Below are 22,027 nucleotides of genomic sequence, written 5' to 3'. Positions count from 1 at the left end.
AAGAAGAATTTGGCAATTTCTTGTCTGGCCGAATATGAGAAAACCTTATAAAAACATTCTATATTAAATTCAAACTTGTAGGTGAATGCATGGCCTGAAGAATTTGAGAAACATAAGCTGGAAAATGGCACCTGGATCTTCAGCTTCTTGTTTTGAACTCTTTATTGAGCTTTATTCCATGAGAGGTCCTCCCCTTGTTACGGACTCATTGTTCCTCTTCAGTTGTCGGTGGAGGGTTGGTGTCGATGAGAGAGTCGCATAAATTGTCTAATTTGAGCATGCCAAGTGATTTTGTCAGGCTCTCCTTTGGTCATAAATTGTGGATATAGCTATTGTGAAATAATGCTGTCATAAATTTGTTATACACCATTAATGAAGGGTAAAGAAGCAGAAATTTAGTTCTGTGGGAATGCACCCAAATATCAAGCAGATGGTGTTCTACAACATTTATTTGGGAAACTGTGCGTCTGTTACATAATCTAAACTATGTCATTTTCACATTTAAAAATATCTGGGTCATGATTTAGAGTTTTTATTGGATTGTTTTTTAAACTGAGAGGAAGAAGAAAGGTAACTGTATTTTAAATCATATTTGACACGTTACTAATAAAATTTTATTTCTGGTGAAATAAAGGTGCCTTATTAAGTGGGGGGAGGGGGAGGTCATGAACATGTGGCAGTTGCTTTATGTCCCTCGATTGTAGAGGCCTCATTTTAAAAGCATATGGTTATATTTCTTCAGCAGTTTGCTTTCAACACAAAATTTGCTTAAGTATTTGGAAGACAGTCCTAATCTTCTGGCAAGTTCCCTTCACTAAATTTGGCCTCAAAATGGTTTTTAGGTAGCATGAGTCAGAAGAACATGTGACAGAACTCACTCTAGTTTAGGCCTTATTCAAACAATGTAAGTATCAATCTCAGAGTCAAAGATAATTTCCCATTAGACTAGAATGGCAACAGATGTCCCCATCAGTTCTCCAGAGATTTGTTAGGGGAAGGAGAGGTAGAACACACAAGGAAGGTAGACTTCTTCTCTTTCTCTTGGGAGCTGGTATTTATTAATCAATTTTGTGAACCAGTGATTGTGAAGTTCCCTATAACCCATTGACTTAGGTGGGACATCAAAGCCCAAGTGTAAGGTATTTCCAAGAACACATTATTTTTCGTGTATATCCAGCAAGATGATGGGTTGATGAAATGTATAGTTATTTGAGCAACCCAGGAACGACCAACCCATATAAATAAAAGAGACTTATCCGTGTGTTAGAAACTTAAGCACATACAGATGGACACATCTAAGATGGTAACATAAAGATCCAGTTGATCTCTTCCAGGAGTCAAAAAACAACCTTATATAGTATATAAGGGCATCAGACAGTTTCCAGTATATATTTGGTGGTAATGAATCATGTTGTCCAAGTGACTCTTAGCTTTTCTTTCATAAATAAATGCATTTTTCCACTTGTGCTCTATTTGTGAATCCAAAAGTAGATGGTTATGTTTTTCTTTCCTATTTGAAAGTTTATGGAACACATACACACACACACACACACACACACACACAAATATATACACGCAAACCACAGATTGCAGGTAGATGGGGTTTTTAAAAACCTATTAAGAAGTGAAAGAAATGAAAGAAAGGGTGGCATCGGGCTCTTTGCTGACAGTTCAGAGCCTGGAGCCTGCTTCAGATTCTGTCTCCCTCTGTCTGCCTCTCTCCCACTCCCACTCTGTCTTTCTCTCTCTCAAAAATGAATAAACATTAAAAATTTTTAAATAAAAAAAGTAAAAGAAAGGGTAACTCAGAATGCTTCTCTCAGGAAGCTTGGAATCTACATGAGAATTTCAAGCCATATTGAGAAGCATGAATATAGTGGAGTTGTTGAGTAAGGACAACTTTAACCTCAAAACAAAGACCCACCACAAAACAGGTTTTTTTCATCTTTTTTTCCTGTTCCCTGTTCCTGACATTATATCTCCCCATCATTCTACCCTACCTCCAGCCCAAGTCCTCTATTTGTGACCTGATTGCTATCCCCAAAATTAATACACATGGTGGCAAGCTCTACCAGGACAAATATTTATAAAGCCTTAGTTAAATCATCCCAGCCCCATGTCTTCATATTGTGACTATTTTCATAAAATTCTTTGATATGAGTCTTCTGAGTTAAATATATATTCCATAATGTGAGACCCACTCCCAAACTTTCACTTATCTGGAAGATACTTTTGCTATGGCCCCATGAGTTTTATAATTAGAAATATTTGTAAACAGTGCTGTATAAACACAAATTATATTGAATTACCATGACTCCTCTCAAGGGAAAAGAAGTCCTATCAATCTATTTCCTATGTTCATATGGACAAGTAGAATATAGCACCACTTTGACCAACTGTAGTTGTAGTTATTTCTATAGTTTATGAGGAAGCCAAATATGGAAGTTTTATATACACACATATATGTCTTATACTTCCTTCTCATCAATTTGTGATACAAAATAGTTGACAATTTTTTATTTATCAGATTAAGACAACCTCACCCTCACCTGACCTCATTGGTAGGTCTTTCTGGTCTTTCTCCTAGGAAAATCCTTCCCAAGGTGCTCCAGGCCATTTCCACTGGTCACTAGCCAGCTGTGGCCTGTCAGAAGAGAGGGGGACCTCATAGAGTGGCTCATTTTGCCATCAAAGGATGTAGTGACTCAAGTGTCAACATGGTGTCCTTGTGGAAACGAGGAACACCTGGGTTTGTAGTTACTGTGAAAAGGGAAACTGTCTCCTTACAATGGAACCTTATCCTGACTGCCCTATTTTTATAAAAGACACATAGGCTAGGGGCTCCTGGGTGACTCAGCTGGTGAAGTGTCCAACTTTTGATTTTGGCTTAGGTTGTGATCCCAGGGTTGTGGGACGAAGCCCTGCATCAGGCTGTGCACTGAGTGTGGAGTTTGTTTGGGATTCTTTCTCTCTTCCTCTGCCCTTCTTCCCTGCTTGTGCTCACTCGCTCTCTCTCTTTCTCTCTCTCTCAAAAAAAAAAAAAAAACCACATAAGCTAAACTCCTCATGTGGAACTCTCCAAGGAAATGCTCACCACTGACATTAAATAATTGAGAGACTAAATACACCAGCAATGGTTGTCTCTGTTTAGCTTTCAAAATAAGCCAACTCTAAAAACTCTTCTTTCTGCTGTAGTTGATAGGCTATTAGGAACTAGAAAAAAATACATAAAACACTAAATAGTTCACTGTCTCTGATTTGAATTATGTCCACTTTCCTGGATCCCTGCATAATTACATGGAATTGAATTGATGTAGTTCGCACAGATGGAGAGAGCTTTCTGCCTGGGGGTAAGAAACAGTCATGTTGTGGGGAGGCAGAATCACAGAAGCAACCTGGAAAGTGGGTATGAATGCACCAGGGACTTAAATATCTATTTCCATATTTAGAAGAAAAGGATCCTGGGCATGGGTCCAAAAACTTAGACAGTGTTGTTTTTCCTTCTTTGAATTTGCTCTAAGAGTGTGAGTCCCTTTCAGACAAATGGGCTGGAATGATTGCTTCTCTCGCTTGTGTACTTCACAATTTATTTTCATTGGCTTGATTTCTTTTGAAGAAACTTGTATGTTTCTTTATGTACTGCTGGCCTGCTGCTTTATAAACTTGTGTCTTATAAAAAGAACGAAACCCTAGGCTTAATGGTTCTGCATATATAGTTTGATGTTACCTGAGGGAAGCCCAAATGAAGATTACAGTATTGGAAGAATGCTCCCAGGCAAGGTGAGAAAATGTACATTTTATATATAAATTATGACATCAGTTCATTAATGGGTCTAGCCTTTTCTCTCATATCCAGTACCTTCCACAACAACTCAGCTTACAGGGCAGATATTGACTTTTAATCTTAGAGTCCCAGTCCAACTCTATAGGAAACACTTATCACATTAAATATTTTGCTTTTGTGGGTATCTTTCGTTGCTTGGATAATGAGAAGCTATTTCAAAACTTTGGGTTCCCGCATTTTTGCTTACTGCCACCAATGGATCTCAGAGATTTGCTTCTCTTAGCTAGCTATTGAGTAAATGAAACCAGTTGAGAGCTGCCTGGGATACTGAGGTTTTAAAGATACTATCCTGCCCTGAAGGCAAAAATATAGAAGGGATAATAAAAATATATCCCAGATTCTAAGTCAAAATAGGTTTACCTAAATTGCATGGAAAATACAGGATTGTTTGTGAGAGAATGAGGAGATCCCATCTAGTTGGGAAGAACAGGCAGGTATTAATGAAAAAGTAGAGCTCAACAACAACTCTGAAGAAAAGGTAAACTTTTAATAGGCAGAAGAAGGGGGTCAATGACCAAAGGGACAGAACTAGGAATTTGGGGGTAGGATTGGGGGACAATCTGTAGACTGGATTAGCTGAAACAAGGGAAGCAATGAAACATGAGATTATAAAATGATTAGGGGGCATTTTGTGGAGGGTTTTGAGCATCAGGCTTAGGCATTTGAATACTCTTTGGTGTAATGGGGAATGATTGATGGTTTTTTGGTGGCACTTTGGGACAGTTAGTCTTGTAGTAGTTTATTTGACGGATTGGAACAAGGAAACAGAATAGATGGGGGATACGTGAGGTAAGGCGCTTGGTAGATAAAGAAATAATGTGGTAAGTGGAAGTGGCAAGATAGTTCTGACAGACATTGCAGAGACGTGGTAAATGTTTGGATATGGAGGGTGAGGGATAATGAATGAAAGGTAACTATAAGGTCTAGCCCTGCATTGTCCAATATGGTAGCCACATCCACATGTAGCTAGTAATCACTTCAACTATAGCAAGTCTAAATCGACATGTAAGTGTAAAATATACTCTGGACTTCTAATAATTTTTCACCAAAGAATGTACATATCTCGTTAATTTTTATATTGATTACATGTTAAAATGCTGATATTTTATATATTTTGGGTTAAATACACCATTTAAAGATTAACCTGTTTCTTTAAAAACTTTTAATGTGACTAGTAGAAAATGTAAAATTACATGTGTGGCTCACATATTTCTCTTGGGCAGTACTTGTTTAGACTCTAAAGAACTAGGAAAATGGTGGACTATCTATGGACATAGAGGAAAGAGGAGCAGGAGCTAGTTGAGAGGGAGAAATCACCAACTCGGATTTTAACATTTTAGCTTGGAGTGAATCATTGAAGTGAAGTGTTAAGCCGTTGAAAATACAAATGTGGCATTAAGAGAGGGTTGAGTGGTCAATTGCTAAATCTTCCAGAGCTACTAAGAATGACTCAAAAGAACGATTATTGTTTTGAGTATATAACAAATAATTTATCCATCCTGGCATACCTCTTAAGATTCAATATGGCATATATGGACCTCTTTGACCTTCCATATGGGCCTTTATCCTTACAAAATTCTCTTTAGTTTCAAATTCTTACAGAAAGAAATGATGTACAAAGTACTGGGGACTTAGGACGGTGTGAGAGGGGAGTGTGCAGTGCGGTGTGCTTACACAGCTATATCCAAACTGATCGCTTGGGTGTGGCAATGTGAGCACTGACACTAAGAAAAAAACAACACATATGCTTTGGAGCATTAGGGAGGAAGCAAAGATGTTCTTTATGATATTATAATCTGATTTGTGGCCATAAAACACCACCAGACAGTGAGATTCTTCTCCCGTCCCAGTATATCTAGAGCATACCCAGGAGATGCTCCATATACTTTGATCCAATATTGTCTGTTTCATTAAGGTGTCTCAGAATCCTCCACTGGATAGACTGTCTTTTTCACTTGAGCCTCTTTCTATTTGTCCTCATTGTCTGCCTTTTCTTAAACTGCTTAATTACATGTCTCTTTTCTCCCCTAGACATACAGAAACCACATATTTATCTTTATCTCCCCCAAAGTGCTCAATTTTCCTTCATTCAGCCAGTGCTATGGTGAATGAATAAACATTTAAATAGTTACCATTTGTTGAGTGTTTACTATATTCTGGGCACTGAACTAAATGCTTTGTAAGTACTTAATTTCCTTCTCACCCACCCTATGGGTTACATTTTATTATCTCTCAATTTACATACAAGGGAACTGAGGCACAGAGAATTTAAGAAACCTCTCTAATGCCATCCACGTGGTACATTGTAGAGCCAAAATTGGAACTCCTGTGGTCTGACTCCAAAGACTCCAACATGAGTGAAGATGTAGTTAGTTCTTAGGAAAATATTTTTCAGAGTCAGACAGACACAATACCAAGTCTTAGTTCCACTACTTACACCTGCAGAGACTTGAGGAAGTTCCTCTCCAAGCTTTCTTTCCACTTGATTTTCTTCTATCTAGAGTAGGAGAACTGATTTCCCATAACTCTAAGGTTTATTATGTGAGTCACATGAATTAATGCATGCACAACATTTATTACCATGCCTGACTTAAGGTCTATGCTCAAGAAATTTTAGCGATGTAAAATAAATAATCATGTAAGATAAAAACGCCAATGCATTAACACAATTAAGTAAATTTGATACTAATTCAGAAACCATGAGAAATCTTTAGTGTTCCATTTATCCTGGGTTCCCCACTTCTTCCAAAATGGCTTCATATAAAATGGTTACAAATAAATAATTCTGATGCTTCTAATGACAGTTCTTTCTCAAAGTATGAACTAGTTCTTCTCCACGAATGGTGCTTTGTTCCACGCCAATGTGTATAAATTAATCATCTGTGGGGAAGGGGGTGTTCACAGACCAGGCCTTCCTTCCTTCCAAGGACAGGCTAAAGAAACCTAAGACACGTACACACACGCATCACAAATGAATTGAGCGCAACTGGTGCTGGGGTAAAAAAAGCAAAGCATGGCTACAATATTGGCATTGTATATTTCACAGGCCATGTTCCTAGGAGCTAAGTGATACCCACACCACACAGCCACAACTACAGGCTTTCCAAGCACAAAGCCTCCTCCCCACAAAGGGTTCCAGTCAGAAAGAGAATCTGCTTCCATACTGGTAGCCAGAAGCCTGAGTAAGGGCCCTTCCCCAAGCTTAGCAGTGTTTTCAAACACACTCAACCGCCAGATGGCTATTGGTCTGATTCACAGGAATTTGGTATGATCACCAAGGTAATGTGTCCAATTTTTAATTCCCACTCTGATAGTTCAACTTGAGAGGAAATAAATACAGCTAGGCAAGTTGGCAGCAAATCAGAACTTCAAAGCCATGTGTTCAAGAGTACATTATTGACAGGTCGCAGTTTAAACTAGGAGGAGAGTTTTTTCTACAGCTTTGAGAATTGTGGATTTGTCGCATGTGGTGGCCAGATAGACAGTTGGAAGGCATCTTGCTTAGTTTTCTCATTTTATAGAGAGAACAGAACCCAAGAAGGTAAGTGATTCAGGATTGAAATGGCATTCGAAACCAGAAATTTCAACACCTTACCAGATCTGAACATGTTTAAAAATTATAATCATCTATTTTGCTGATAACATTATCATGAATGAATGCCAAAGAATTTAAGGATTAAGCTTCAATATTAAATCTATTTTATAGCCATGTAACTCCTTGTAATCAATGATTTTTATGTTTCCTTCTCTAGACTGTGAAGTACCCAAGAGAAAGACTGTCCTTTGTTCGTCTGTTTGTTTTCTTTATCCTCAGGAACTAAATAAATGTTTCTTGAATGAATAAATGAGTAGACCTGCATCCATCTGTAACATTTCCTTTGCAGAGCACTTCACACAAAGTGAAACTCAGGTAGGCCTCTACTTAATTAGGAGGGTGACAGGGAAGGTAGGCCCTTGGAACAAAAGGCACAATACCTGTTCAGTAAATTTGAGTCAAAAGAATCAATGTTGCAAATGAAAAGCTAACATGCAAGTGAAACTTGCCTACTTCTAGCTTCTACCAAGTTAGAAGTCCTGCTAAACGGATGTGGATGCTAAAATGGAGCACAATGACAAATGCATGCTCTGCTAGAAGAGGGGCTTTCAGGGCAAGGTAAACAGATCTAATTCCCAGTCTCTTTGGGCATCATCATGTAGAACAGCTGGTGCCAATGTGGCCAGAAACAGCAACTCTTCAAGCAGGAAAATAGACGTATTATGCCAAAATTAAATGAGTAAAGGAGGTGAGAGTATTATACTCTAATTTTTGAGTACGTTGCAAAAAAAAAAAATCATATTAATAGATGGAAGGGATTAAGCTTAAGACTGTGCTTTCATCCAGAGCTAGGAAAGACTTCAAAGAAAGGGTTTTAGGTAAAATCCATTAAAATAGAAGTAGCCAAATGATGGATTGCTCAGTCGGAACACTGAAAGTCGGTTGGAAGGAAATATACAATTTGGCGTTCTTAATTTCAAACCCAAGACTCAGTTCATTGCCCTTACAATTAGACTCTGGTATTATATACTTGACTTTTGAGGTTAGCATTTAACACATTAAAAAAAGCAATACATGGGTAAGGATTCTTTTTCTGTCATATGACAGAAACCCAACTGGTTTAGGCCACAGGTCTAATTCTGCATACATAAAGGACACTGCTGGATTCAGGGACCTTCTCTCCCTCCAGTGCCTGATTCTGGCAAATGAAAGGAACTGTTTCTACATGTGCTTTTTTATAAAGTTTGCTTTGAAAGTCAATGTTGGACAATTCGTTCATTGTTCTTGGCCATGTCTATCCTTCTTCTGAAGCACTGAATGCCTCAGCTTCAGTGTTTGGAACAAGAATTTCTGCAAATAAAAAAGACATCTGGTAATATTTCAGAAACATTATGTTATTACACTAATTTTTAACAGACTCTCTGCTGATTTGCAAGCCCAAATGGAACAAAAATGTTTTGCCAGCAGCAATTAGTATTATTCATAACATATGTGTAATTTCAGTGACTTCAATATATATTCATAGTATTTATGTGTATTTGAAATACTAACTCCTGGGGCACCTAGCTGGCCCGATTGGTGGAGCATGCAACTCTTGATCTTAGGAGATGTGAGTTCGAGCCCCATGCTGGGCATAGAGATTACTTAAAAAATAAAGTATTAACAAAAATACTAAATATCTCTTATTTAAGGTTGAATTTATCTTAATTTTTCTTTGGAGCATATCAAGTAACTGTCAACTTCAAGAGTTTTTAATCTCAATAGATTCTTGACAGATCTATATAAGCCTATATGAATAATAAAACTGAATTTTGAGGAGACATGGTAAGGTAGAAACTTCTGAGTTGAAATGTACATATCAAGGATTCTTTGACTTAGTTCCTACTTTTCTTTGCAGTGTCTGTTCCAAAGGCACAGTCAGCCCCCATCTTCCTACAATACCGTCCTCTGCCCCACCCCACCACGACACACAGAAAGACCAAGAACTGAAAATACCCTTAAAAGTAAGCTATAGCATATCTGGTTCCAGCTTCTGGGAATATTTTCTATTATTCAAGAAAAATGGGGCTGAAGTGACTATCGACACTATCTATTTTGCCATCTGGAACTTAAACCCATCATCAGCCCTTTCTCACTGTCTACCTTTTCTGATTAGGGTCGTTATGCCCCTACATAAGCATGTTGCTCTCCCCTCCTATGTCCACCTGTGTCATTAATCCTTGTTTTTATGCATTGATTTAGATACTGAAACTTCTAGAGAACAGGACAAGAAATGAGCATTTGGGTATAGGGAGGTGACATAGAGTTTTGCTTTGTATTATTGGAGATATAGTCTCAATATGTACAAAGGCTTTATTGGAGGGGAGGCCAAAACAAAAGTAATTCCAATACTTTGATGGTCCACAATATCAAAGAATCAAATAGCAGAAATAGGAAGTGATTAATGATTTCACTAAAATCCAGAAGAGACATAATAGAAGAATATCTCTAAGCCCTGGAAATTGAGTTAAATGCTGTGTACATCAATATGCCTTCTAACTATAATAAGCTGTACTAAAGCTAAACCACAATCCTAGTGTATTGGCAAACATAGATGTATCTTTCTTCATTCCATGAGGAGTAAAATGAAAAACAAGAACAGACCTCAATGATAGCTGGGGTATTGCTCAACATGCAAAACTATTTCAGAATAAAAGTAATGTTATGTGACCATTATGACTCAGAGGAACAGAAATATCATTAAATGATTAACCCTTAAGCTAGAAAAAGATTTAGAAAAAAAAAAGAGTCTACAATAACATTTATAAAGCTATGACATCTATAAAACAGGAACAGAAAGCTATAAAAAGAGAACAAGTTGTACAGAAAAGATCAGATGAACTTAAAAGTCAACAGTTCGAGATGAAGATGAAGCTGGATGGGAAGAGAAAAGATTACATAGCAATTAAAAATACAGAGCAGACTAAAATCTATATTGGAAAAAGAGCAGAATGTCGATTTAAAATCAATAATGGGGGGCACCTGGGTGGCTCAATAGGTTAAGGTCTGACTTCAGTTCAGGTCATGACCTCATGGTCCATGAGTTTGAGTCCCTCATCAGGCTCTGTACTGACAGCTCAGAGCCTGGATCGTGCTTTGGATTCTGTGTTTCCCTCTCTCTCTGCCCCTCCCCTGCTCATGCTCTGTTTCTCCCTCTCTCTCTCAAAAGTGAATTAAAACAGTAAAAAAATGTTTAAAATCAATAATGGGAATGGTAATATGAAGGCAAATTTAATAAATTTTTTCCCATAATGCAGAGGCAAAAATTAAAGAGTTTTAAATATTGTGAAAAGAGTGTTGATAGAGGACATACAGTGAAGAGAAAGGCTTTAAAATGTAGATATTTAAGTGAGGAATAAATAGTTGAATAGAAGTGATAGTAAAAGATATCACTGAAAAAATACTTCTCAGCATACAGATTAAAAGGGCTCATTATGTTTGAGGAAAAGTTGACAAAATTCCAAATCATGGAAAGATGTTTCATTATATAGATAAATAAAATTATCATAAGCATTCAGACATGAAATATAAAGGCATATAAAAGACTACAAATCAGCAAAGTATAATGCCAGAAGGTAGTAAAGCATTGTATACAGAGTATTGAGACAAGAACTTCATAAGTCACAAATTCTTTTTAAATGTTTATTTATTTATTTTGATGGGGGGCAGAGAAAGAGGGAGAGAGAATCCCAAGTAGGTTCCACACTCAGCATAGACCCTGATGTGGCGCTCAGTCCTACAACTGCAAGATCATGACCTGAGACAATTATCAAGAGCTGGACGCTTAACTGACTGAGCCACTCAGGCACTCCTCATAAGTCAAGAATTTTAAATGTGAATTAGGTTGGTGGTCAAGTAAAAGAGATATAAACATATTCCAAGGTACGCAAAGTCTCAGAAAATGTCACCCTATTATCTTTTGTATCAGTTACTGATTGATGCTTAATAAATCACCCTAAAACTTAGAGCTTTAAAGCCTCAAACATTTATTATTTCTTATAAGTTTACAGCTCAGGTGGGTAGTTTGGTAGAGCTGGACTTATCTCTGTTGGTTTTGGTTAGCCTTGCTAGTGCATCTGCAGTCAGTTGATGAGTTGGTAGAGGGTTAGGATAGCCTCACACACAGGTCTGATTATTGGCTGGCCATCAGGTGAGACAACTGTGGTGAAGGAACCACATACATTTCATCATTTAGCAGGCTACTCCTGGCTTATTCAGCTGGTGGTTTCAGAGTTCCAAGAGTGGAAGAACACAAGACTTTCTGAGGAGGCCTCAGCTCAGATTGATTCAACATTACTTTCACCATATTGATTTAGTCAGAGTAAGTCATAAGGCCACAAGAATTGGGAAATATACCACCTCTTTAAAAAAAATTTTTTTTAATGTTTATTTTTGAGAGAGAAAGACAGAGCATGAGCAGGGAAGGGGCAGAAAGAACGGTAGACAGAGAATCTGAAGCAGGCTGCAGGCTCTGAGCTGTCAGCAACAGAGCCTGATATGGGGCTTGAACTCACAAGCCATGAAATCATGACCTGAGCCGAAGTCAGGTTCTCAACCAACTGAGCCACCCAGGCACCCCAGGAAATAGACCACTTCTTAATGGGAGAACCTGCAAAAGCATATTACAGAAGACATGGATACAGGGAGGGAGGGGGTGGAAAATTAAGGGTGTATTTGCAATCAATCCAACATATCTTAAAAGAGTTGAAGAAGTGCTGACTCACTCTAAGAAATTAAGAATGGGGAAACTGATATAAAAAACTGTCAGTGAGCATTGAAATCAGTTAAAACAACATTAAGCATAAATGAATACTAGAAGTATGTTTACAAAACTGGGTAAAATATAAAAATCATTCTTAGAAAGTTTATAGGGGTGCCTGGGCAGCTCTGTCAGTTAGCGTCTGACTTCCACTCAGGTCATGATCTTGGGGTTCGTGGGTTCGAGCCCCACATCTGGCTTTGTGCTAACAGCTCAGAGCCTGGAGCCTGCTTCGAATCTGTGTCTCCCTCTCTTTCTCTGCCACTTCCCTGCTCACTCTCTCTCTTTCTCTCTTAAAAATAAATAAACATTAAAAGAGAGAGTGAGAATATATACTGTTAAAGATTTAAGTTCTGTACTATCCTTTAAAAATTGCTTTTAGAAACATAACTTTCATGGATTACTGTGGACAGTAAAGAGAAGAGAACTAAAACTCAAGACAAAGGAGTATAAAAGCTAGCAGGAGACAAGTTAATATGATAGACAATCATCTTATTCCTTAGTCCTATGGACTTCAACCATCTCAGAAACAATTCTAGAACATTTATGTCTTTATGTACCTGAGAACCCCTTTCTCTAACCTTTCACCTTTGTACCAGTGAAAAATGGCATGGTTGGTATACATCAGGTCTAGTTTGGTCCAGGCAAGTCCTCAATCACAGATGTGGCATTGCTCAGTATGCAGGTAGCTCTCAGTGGTTTTGACTGGCTCTCCATAGGGAACAATAATGGCAGGCTGGTAATTGAGGATGACTTTAAAGTTAGTGGGGCACCAACCTATATTGATGCATGCTTCAGTTGGTCTTGATGTGACAAAGGCAGCAGAGACATTATTGAAATTTAGATAACCCAGCACAAAAGATAGCAGAAAGAATGTTTACATTTAACCAACAGAATGAATATCTTATCTGTACTCTGCTATAGTCAATCATTTATGATATAATTGGCCCATGATTGTGACTGTGGCATATATGGCCAGAGGGAAGTAGGCAAGGGGATTGATTTGGAATTCTGTCAGTCCAATATTCAGGGTATTATCAAATTTGAGGAAATAAGTGAAAGAATAAAAAAATCTTGTTACCTTGTTTGGGCCTTCTAAAAAAGCAGAGGCAGAGTTAGGATTGAAAATACTAACTATTTGGGAAACACAAGCCATGGGTAGTGAGATTGAGAAAAAGTGAAATGAGGCAAGGAAAAAAAGCAAAGCAAAGCAGTGGTTATAGCTTCACAAAGAGTAAGAGGAGACTTGGCAGGTCATGGAGCATGAGTGTTTACTTGGCACACAGGTATTATCTGAAAGGCAGGAAAAGACAAGCTGAATCTTGGATAGTCCTTGGAGGGGAGAAAGGAGGGGGAATTTATCTGCCCAACATCCTCTCATTCCCTGTTTCCCATTGGTCAAGATTCATCATGCTCTACGTAAACATTCAGAAAACTTAGATACCATACCTATGGCATGTCATTTCATCTGAGTCCAGAAATAGATCACATGACATGAATAAGCTAAAGGAGGCAGGCAGCACCTTTGCAAGAAGAGAAACAGAGGAGTCAGGAGTGCTTACAAGGTTTTATCCATTCATGTGGTAGGATTAATGTCATGTGGGCATTCAGTACTGAGGTTTCAGTTATTCTTGTAGATAACCTTCTGATCTACTGTGGCAGCACTAACAGTGTATTCTAGGGTGGTGATGATGATGAAGAGATAGGGCTTGACTATATCTTTGGGAACCCGAGGGACTAAAAAATAGAAAATTCCTGGTTTGACTTTTCATTATCAATATGATTATTAGAACTAGACCTATCATTCAAACTGGAAAACCAATAAGCTTTGTAGACCTGTACCCTGGCTGAGAGGTTTTGAGCCCAGTCACGAATAGTATCAATCATTTTGTCACCAGTAGTGCAGTGTCCACAGGTCTGCTTTCTGCCCCATCTTCCTTGCCGGTGGTCAGATGTTATAGATGGAAAGGCTTCTAGGTCTACTATGTTTTCACTGATAACCATGAGGCTTTTGAGTTACAATCTTGCACTGGCAGGCAGTATTTTCCTGATAGGGCCACACTTTCCTGGTTCTTCATAAAGCAGGTATAGATATTAAAACATAAATCCCTAAGTATATACCAAATCCATTTGTTTATCTGAGTCACTAGCTTCAACTCCTATTCAATAAAGTAGGTTCTTTATTTCTGGCCACAGACAATTTTCTTTTTCTGCTTTTAAGTTGAGCTATGTAGAATAAACTTAAAAAAAAATCTGGCTATTGTAATTATTGAGAGTGAGGTGTGTAGTCGTGGTGAGTTTTCTTTCATTTGCTTAGTCTGCATCTTCACCTGAAGTCTCCCGATGCATTCTAAATTCTATCCTTTGAAATACAACTTTTACCTTCGATTGAATTCTCATGTATACAGGGTGTGTTCCTGAAATCTCTCTTTTCTCTTACCAGTGGGCTTCCCTATTCTCTTTTTTTTTTTAATTTTTTTTGTGTTTATTTATTTTTGAGAGAGAGAGAGAGACAGAGTGCAAGCAGGGTAGGGGCAGAGAGAGAGGGAGACACAGAATCTGAAGCAGCTCCAGGCTCTGAGCTGTCAGCACAGAGCCTGACGTGGGGCTCGAACTCTCGAACTGTGAGATCATGACCTGAGCTAAAGTCAAAAGCTTAACCCACTGAGTCACCCTGGTGCCCCAGGGCTTCCCTATTCTTATGCCATTGCTCTACCATTTTACCATAGCTTTAAAGGAAATTTTGATGTTCTGTAGGGTAATTCACCACTTGTTTTTCACATTTTAAAAAACGTTCTATATGTTCTTGCTCATATTCTTAGGAGTCAGCTGTTGAGTTCAATGATCAGTGTCAACTAATTAGGGAGAAGTTAAGGGATGCTCTTGGAGGAGTTCATTGAGAGGATGTGACCACCAGTTGACCCTCAAGCAGGACCTGGGCAATTGGACACTCCTTACTCCCTCCCCTGCTCTTGGAATGTGTGTTCTACCCACCCTTCCCAATGCTAGGAGCTGTTTCAAGAACATAACCTTGAGAGAGCAAGGTGTTATTGAGACCATCTGGGCTGAATACATGGTTGAACCCATGTATTTAAGGCCTTTATATAAACTTTTAAGTCTGGTGGGTAAATGTGGAGATTTACTGATCTTGTGGCTACTCAAGACAAGCTTTATATGTAAGTTCCCTTACTTTTTAAATCTGCCGCCTACTAATGTGGAGTGGTCTGCCTCTTAGTCTTCCCTTGCCCTCTGTGTATAGGGGACAATTTGTGACTCAAAAAACACTCTGTGTCTTTCTGTTTATTCAAATTTTCTTCTATATTCTCCAGTGGGGTTTTATAGTTTATTTCTCTAAGGTTTTGCACATTTGTGTTAGCATTATTCCTAATTAGTTTATGGCCTTTGTTGATACAGTAAATTGAATCTTTTTAAAAAAATTATATTTGTGATCTATATGTGTATATATATTATATGTATATGGGTTATAGGAAATCTGTTGATTTTTAAAAAAATTTTTTTTTAACATTTATTTATTTTTGAGACAGAGAGAGACAGAGCATGAACGGGGGAGGGTCAGAGAGAGAGGGAGACACAGAATCTGAAACAGGCTCCAGGTTCTGAGCTGTCAGCACAGAGCCCGACGCGGGGCTTGAACTCACAAACCACGAGATCATGACCTGAGCAGAAGTCGGACGCTTAACCAACTGAGCCACCCAGGCGCCCCAAAAATCTGTTGATTTTTATTGTTGATTTTATCTGGCTACTGTACTGACTTTAAAAGTTTTCCATTTGATTTACCTGGTTTCCTCAGGTATAAGATTATCTTCAAAGATTGCAGTTTCATTGTTTTTTTACCTGATTAATTTAACTTTTATTTATTGATTCTTCCTTGGACCTGCATTGTAATGCTAATAATAGTACTAATGGGTCTTCTTATCTCGTTCCTGACTTAGTGGAGATAGTTTTAGTATTCTACAACTAAGTATAAGGTTTATGTAAGTTTCTTGTTAATGGCCTTTATTAAATTTAGTTTAGTTTCTTCAATTGCTAGCTTATTGTTAGATTATCCTTATCATTAGGAAGTGTGTGGAATTTTATTAAATTCTTTTTTATTTTTGGCATTTGTTGTCAAGATGTTTTGATTGTTTACAATTTTTTATTTAATAGATTTCCTAATGATAAACAATTCTTAACATTCTTAAGATAAATGCTATTTGGTTGTAATATAGTACTATTCTTTTAATTCTCTTTAGAATTTGATTTGTTAAAGTCTTCTCTAGAAATTTTGTTTCTCTATTTATAATGAAATATTTTTCTTCTGTTTTGATATCAGGATTATGGTGGCATGGAATCTTACACTGAAGAAGATAAAGCAAAGGAAATGCACTCCATTTAGACAATACATATTATAAAATAAGAAAACAAAATCTGAAGGCATAATACTGATTATCTGAATATAAAGAACACACACTATATATGTGTATATATGTATATGTATTTATTTTTATATGTACATGTAGCTAAGTATATGTATACATATATTTATTAATATAAAATATACATAATATATAATATATATTTCATTATATATAAAGTTATGTGTTATGATGGAGCATGTGCTCAGAAAAAATATATAGTCATATTTGTTCCTTTAGCAAAACAAACACAAAAGAAACAGAATGATAATAAATATGAATTCAGAAGTTAAGAAATTATAAAACAAAAATTTGCAGCATTGGTAAGTAAACTAGAGTTAGTTCTCAGAAGAAGAAAATCATAAAATAGAAACATCAATGCCTAGTTGAATTAAGAAAGACACACAAAAAGAATTTAAGAGTGCTGTGACACCATAAATGGGTGATTTTTAAAATGATAAAAAAGAGCCATGTATGGCCATAAATATGAAAATTGGATTAAAATGCATAATTTTCTGACAAATTGTAAATAATCAAAATCAAGGTGAAATTGATAAGCAAAAGAAATATTTTTACGAAAAACCTTTAAAGATTACCAAATAATTGATAACCAAAAAACTGTGGGTCTAGATGTTCTTACCACTTGAATTATTTCAAGCTTTGAAGACATTATATCAACTGTCATACAATGTAGAAAAAAATGAAAAACTCTCCAGTTCACTTTTAAATCTAGGAAAAAACCCTGGTAACAAATCCAGTCAAATGTAACAGAAAGGAAAAACAGAATAACTTATACACGTATGTGCCACAAAACTAAATTCAGAAGTAAATTAAGAGTATAATGTACCAGGAACAAATAAGTTTTGGTTTGGAGATATAAGAATGTTTTGATTAAAAAATTAGAAATAAAGCATTCTATGTTAATAAATCAAAGGAAGAAAATGGAATATTTCAAATTTCTGGTAGAAGAATTTTTAAATTATATTTTAAGCTTATTTATTTTGAGAGAGAGAGAAAGAGTGAGAGCATGAGCTGGGAGAGGCAGAGAGAGAGGGAGAGAGAATCTCAGGCAGGTACCATGCTATCAGTGAAGAGCCTGAAGTGGGGCTCGAATCTGCGGGGCTTGAACGTATGGAAGTTTCACTGACTGAGCCACCCAGATGCCCCAGAAGAATTTTTTAAAAGATGATGATGAGTATCATTTTATCAAAAGGCTACGTTATACACTTAATGACAGACCAAAAGCATTTTCACTATAATCAGGAGTGAGCTAAGAATGTCTACTACTGATCACTTTTATTTAATGTTGCCCTAAAATTTCTAGGTATAGTTACAGGAAAAAATAGACTATTATTTTCAGGTGGTATTTTTTTCTTAGACACAATACAAGATAACCTATTAAAAATCATTAGTAATAATAAAAAAATTAAGTGACTTAAAGAGAAGAAAATAGCTTTCATAAACAATTATCTACTAGAAAAAAATCAACCACAATGGAATAAAGATACCATTCAGAATAGCAATAAAAGCACAAATATATAAGATAATGGGTTATTGAGTGCATCTTATATAATGGAGTTATCATAATATAAACAGGATGTGTGAGAGAGCTGAGCCATATTTTTGAATGGGGCTCATTAATACTGTCAATATCAGTTTTTCCCCAATTAATGTTTATGTTTAATACAATTTTAATAGAAACCTACGTTTTTTTCTTTTTGTTTTATATTTTTACAAACTTTTATTCAGACTCATTGGAAAGAAATAATTTTCATTCACGTTTGCAAGATTATTGGAGATTGTAAGTTCATTGAATTTAGTAACAATTACTGATAGGTATTCTGTAAACTTTATACCTGCTAGTGACACAGCAGCATGTCTTCTTTCTGCTCTTTACTTCCATAGAGATTATTTTATAGTCTTAAGCGCTAAGCATTTTAAGCACGAGTAGAGACAAAATATTCCCCATATCCAATTTGTAGCCTGAACTTCAGAAAACCAATTTAATTTAATTGTAGTTAATTTAAAAAAAAAAATTGAGGCATAAGTGACATATAGCATTGTTAGTTTCAGTTATACAACATAATGATTTGATATTTGCATAATGCAAATTATGCCTATATACTGCAAAATGCTCACTACAATAACACCTGATCACAGTTAACATCTGTCACCATACGTATTTACAAAATGTTTTTCTTATGTTGAGGACTTCTAAGATCTACTCTCGTAGCAATCTTCAAATATACAATACAGTATTATTAAATATAGTCACCATGTGTACATCACGTCCCCGTGACTTACTTATTTTATAACTGGAAGTTTGTACCTTTTGACGCTGTTCACCCGTTCCTCCCATCTCTGGCAACCGCCAATCTGTTTTCTGGTATCTATGAGTTCATTTTTTTTTTTTTTTCTTTTTTAGATTCCACAATGTAAGTGAGATCATACAGTACCTGTCTTTCTCTGTCTGACTTTCTTTAGTTAGCATAATGCCCTCACGGTCCAATGTTGTGGCAAATGGCAAAATTCCATTCTTTTCTTGGCTGAATAATAATCCATTGTGAATATATACCACGTTTTCTTTATATGTATAATTCATCGATCAATAGTTAGGTTTCTTCCATTTCTTGCCTGTGGGAGATAATGCCACAATGATCATGAGGGTACATACATGTTTTCAAATTAGTGTTTTTGTTTTCTTCTGTGACCTCTATTTGATTCTCTTATATTTTCTATCTCTTAATTGAAGTTCTCACATGCTCATACATTCTTCCAAGCTTGATGAACATATTTATGACCATTACTTTGCACTCTTTTTCGGGTAAATTACTTATCTCTGTTTTATGAAGGTTTTTCTCTGAAGTTTCATCTTGTGTTTTTCATTTAGAATATATTCCTCTACTTCTTTACTTTGCTTCATTCTCTGTGTTGGTTTCTATGCATTAGATAAAGCATTCACCTCTCTCAGTCTTGAAGGAATGGCCTCGTGTAAAAGAGGAAAGTTATTGTTCTACCCCGCCCTTGCTTTTGGTTGTCTCTCAAACTTCTGTGATTGTCCAAGCAGTCTATTTTATGTTTCACGGCTTCCACTAGCTGGGGGTGTGCCAAGACGTCTCAGTGTCCCAAAGAGGTCAATCTCAGTACCTAGATTCAGGCTGATTGGAATCTAGATTCTAAAGAAGCAGCTTTTAAAATATGCAAATATATGCAGTGAAATGTATGCAGCCCTGTTGGTTGGCAAGCTAAGCCCCTCTAGCCACTAGTTCTAGGTGATCTAGAGGTGTTCCCTGGGTGCCAGTTGGAAAATCAGGGCTCCAGATGAGCGTGTGAGTTTCCTCTGGGAGCTACCGGCACTCTGGAGTGTGGTAGAGGGAGAGGGTGAAGATAGCACCTACCCACTGAGGTTCTGGAAAGTATGACAGTCAGCCTTTAGACGTATGTTTAGTTAGGAGGCTGGCCCTCAGGCTGCAGCTATGTCGATAAGCTGATAGGCCTCTGGCACAGAATGAGCTCCTGGCTCTGTTGCCTCTGGCTGTGCCCTGGAGGCGGTGGCCGTTTAAGGATTCTTTCTCCGTTGGTTACAGTCCTGTGGGACCCGCCAGCGTAAGCCCTACCCCGGCCACCACAGCCAGGTTCTGTAGAGGTGTCCTCTGGTGGCAGCCACAAAAGCTGGACACCAGACACGAAGCCCGGGCACCACACATGCGCACAAGTTCCCCCTCAAGGTGCGCCTGGTGCTGCGTCTCTGCGGCGGGAGTGCGCCAAGATGGCGCCCGCCGGCGGGAGTCCTGCGCAGGGTGAGTGTGGAGATGGTGCCTACCAGCAACGTGGCGGGGGGTGGGGGGGAAGCCCACGGTTAAAAATAAAAAATAAAATAAATAAAAAAGATGGTGACCACCAGCTGAAGAAAGGCAGAGGGACAGCGAAGGAGGGCCCCTGCCAGTCTCGGTCCTCGTAGAGCCCCACCGTGGCCCCGGATGTGCGTCAGCCCCGTGGGCCGCCTCTCAGGCTGAGGCTCCAAGATGAACGAAGGAGCCTGGCCCCCACAAAGTCACGCCTCCGTGGGCTGCTGCCTGGGCCCTGGGGCAGGTGAGTCCCAGCGAGCCCCGTAAGAGCCCTTTCTCAGATCTTTACATCCTGTGGGGCTTGTGGCGGAGCCCGCTCGTTTTCAAAAAGAGATATTGTGGGGTCATCTCTCAGGTGCAGGTCTTAAAAGTTGGGGGGTGCCCTATGTGGGGTTCAAACCCTTAGTTCCTCAGGGAGAGGCCCTGGGTTTTGAGTTTTTTCCTGTGAAGTCACTGCACTGGGCATGGGATTTATGGCGAGATCGTGTCCCAGCTGCTCCTGCCTGCTAACAAGCGGACGGTCTTGTCTTTTGTTTGATGTGATACATGGAGTCACTCAGCCAGTGTCCAGGGTTTATTTTTTTCAGGGGAAGATACTCCACATGTAGCTGCTGATTTCGTGTGTTTATGGGAGGAGGTGAGTTTACGATGCTCTTAAGTTGCCACCTTGAACCACAACCCAAAACCTACTTTTAAAAAACTTTCACCGGGGCACCTGGGTGGCTCAGTCGGTTAAGCATCTGACTTCAGCTCAGGTCACGATCTCACAGTTTGCCAGTTCGAGCCCCGCGTCGGGCTCTGTGCTGACGGCTCAGAGCCTGGAGCCTGCTTCTGATTCTGTGTCTCCCTCTCTCTCTGCCCCTACCCTGCTCATGCTCTCTCTCTCTCTCTCTCTCTCTCTCTCTCAAAACTAAATAAATATTAAAATTAAAAAAAAAAAAACTTTCAGCAATATGATTCTAACATCCTTCTGAATGAATAAAAACGTGGGAATGGATAATAAAATTTCGAAAAGAGGGAGCATGGAGAAAATACTGAACTAGACATTGAATATTACTATAAAGCCATAATAATTAAAAATAGGCTGCTACAGGTGCTGAGAGTTATGGCATCTAATATATAACTGTAAATAAGCAAATATATATTTGTTTATGTATTATTTATATACAACAAATATTTGTGTGTAAATATATAAAAGGTGCTTTACAAAGGAAGGGGCACTCAGATCATATTAAGGGCCTAGCACAATGTACAATAAATGGGAACTGAGGATAAAATGAAGCAAAACAGGGGTAGAGGCAATGACCAATATGTCACCACAGAGAAGGGCATGCGGTTTCAGGAAGCCCACCCTGGAAAGGTGAGTATAGAACCTGTATGTAATATTAGCACAGAGTTGACAGGTCCACGGTTCTAAGTAGAACAGTTGGTCCACACTCAGGAGAGGAGGTGTCAGAATTCAGGACTCTAGACCAGGGCTTGGGAATAGTAAGTGAACAGTCAGAGCAGAAACTGAGCCATGGAAGGATTGGTATTAGGGACCAGACCTTGTTTCTCATTGCTCTTTGACAAATTCATCAGTATAGT

The 22,027-nt window shown here is 38.0% G+C and overlaps 1 long non-coding RNA gene across 1 annotated transcript in view; it reads right to left on the bottom strand.

Moving 5' to 3' along the window:
- Positions 1-20,651, bottom strand: part of LOC125909449 (uncharacterized) — a 36,784-nt gene extending 16,133 nt beyond the window's left edge. The window contains exons 1-2 of the long non-coding RNA XR_007453694.1: positions 19,991-20,651; positions 19,049-19,226 (exon numbers count right to left, since the gene is read on the bottom strand). This is a non-coding gene — a long non-coding RNA (uncharacterized LOC125909449). The remainder of the gene's footprint in view (positions 1-19,048; positions 19,227-19,990) is intronic.
- Between the last annotated feature and the right edge of the window lie 1,376 nt (positions 20,652-22,027).

The sequence above is a fragment of the Panthera uncia genome (genome assembly GCF_023721935.1).
Source record: "Panthera uncia isolate 11264 chromosome B3 unlocalized genomic scaffold, Puncia_PCG_1.0 HiC_scaffold_1, whole genome shotgun sequence".
NCBI lineage: Eukaryota > Metazoa > Chordata > Mammalia > Carnivora > Felidae > Panthera > Panthera uncia.
Note: the sequence above shows the minus strand (reverse complement) of the source record. Positions and strands in the feature narration are given on the sequence as shown.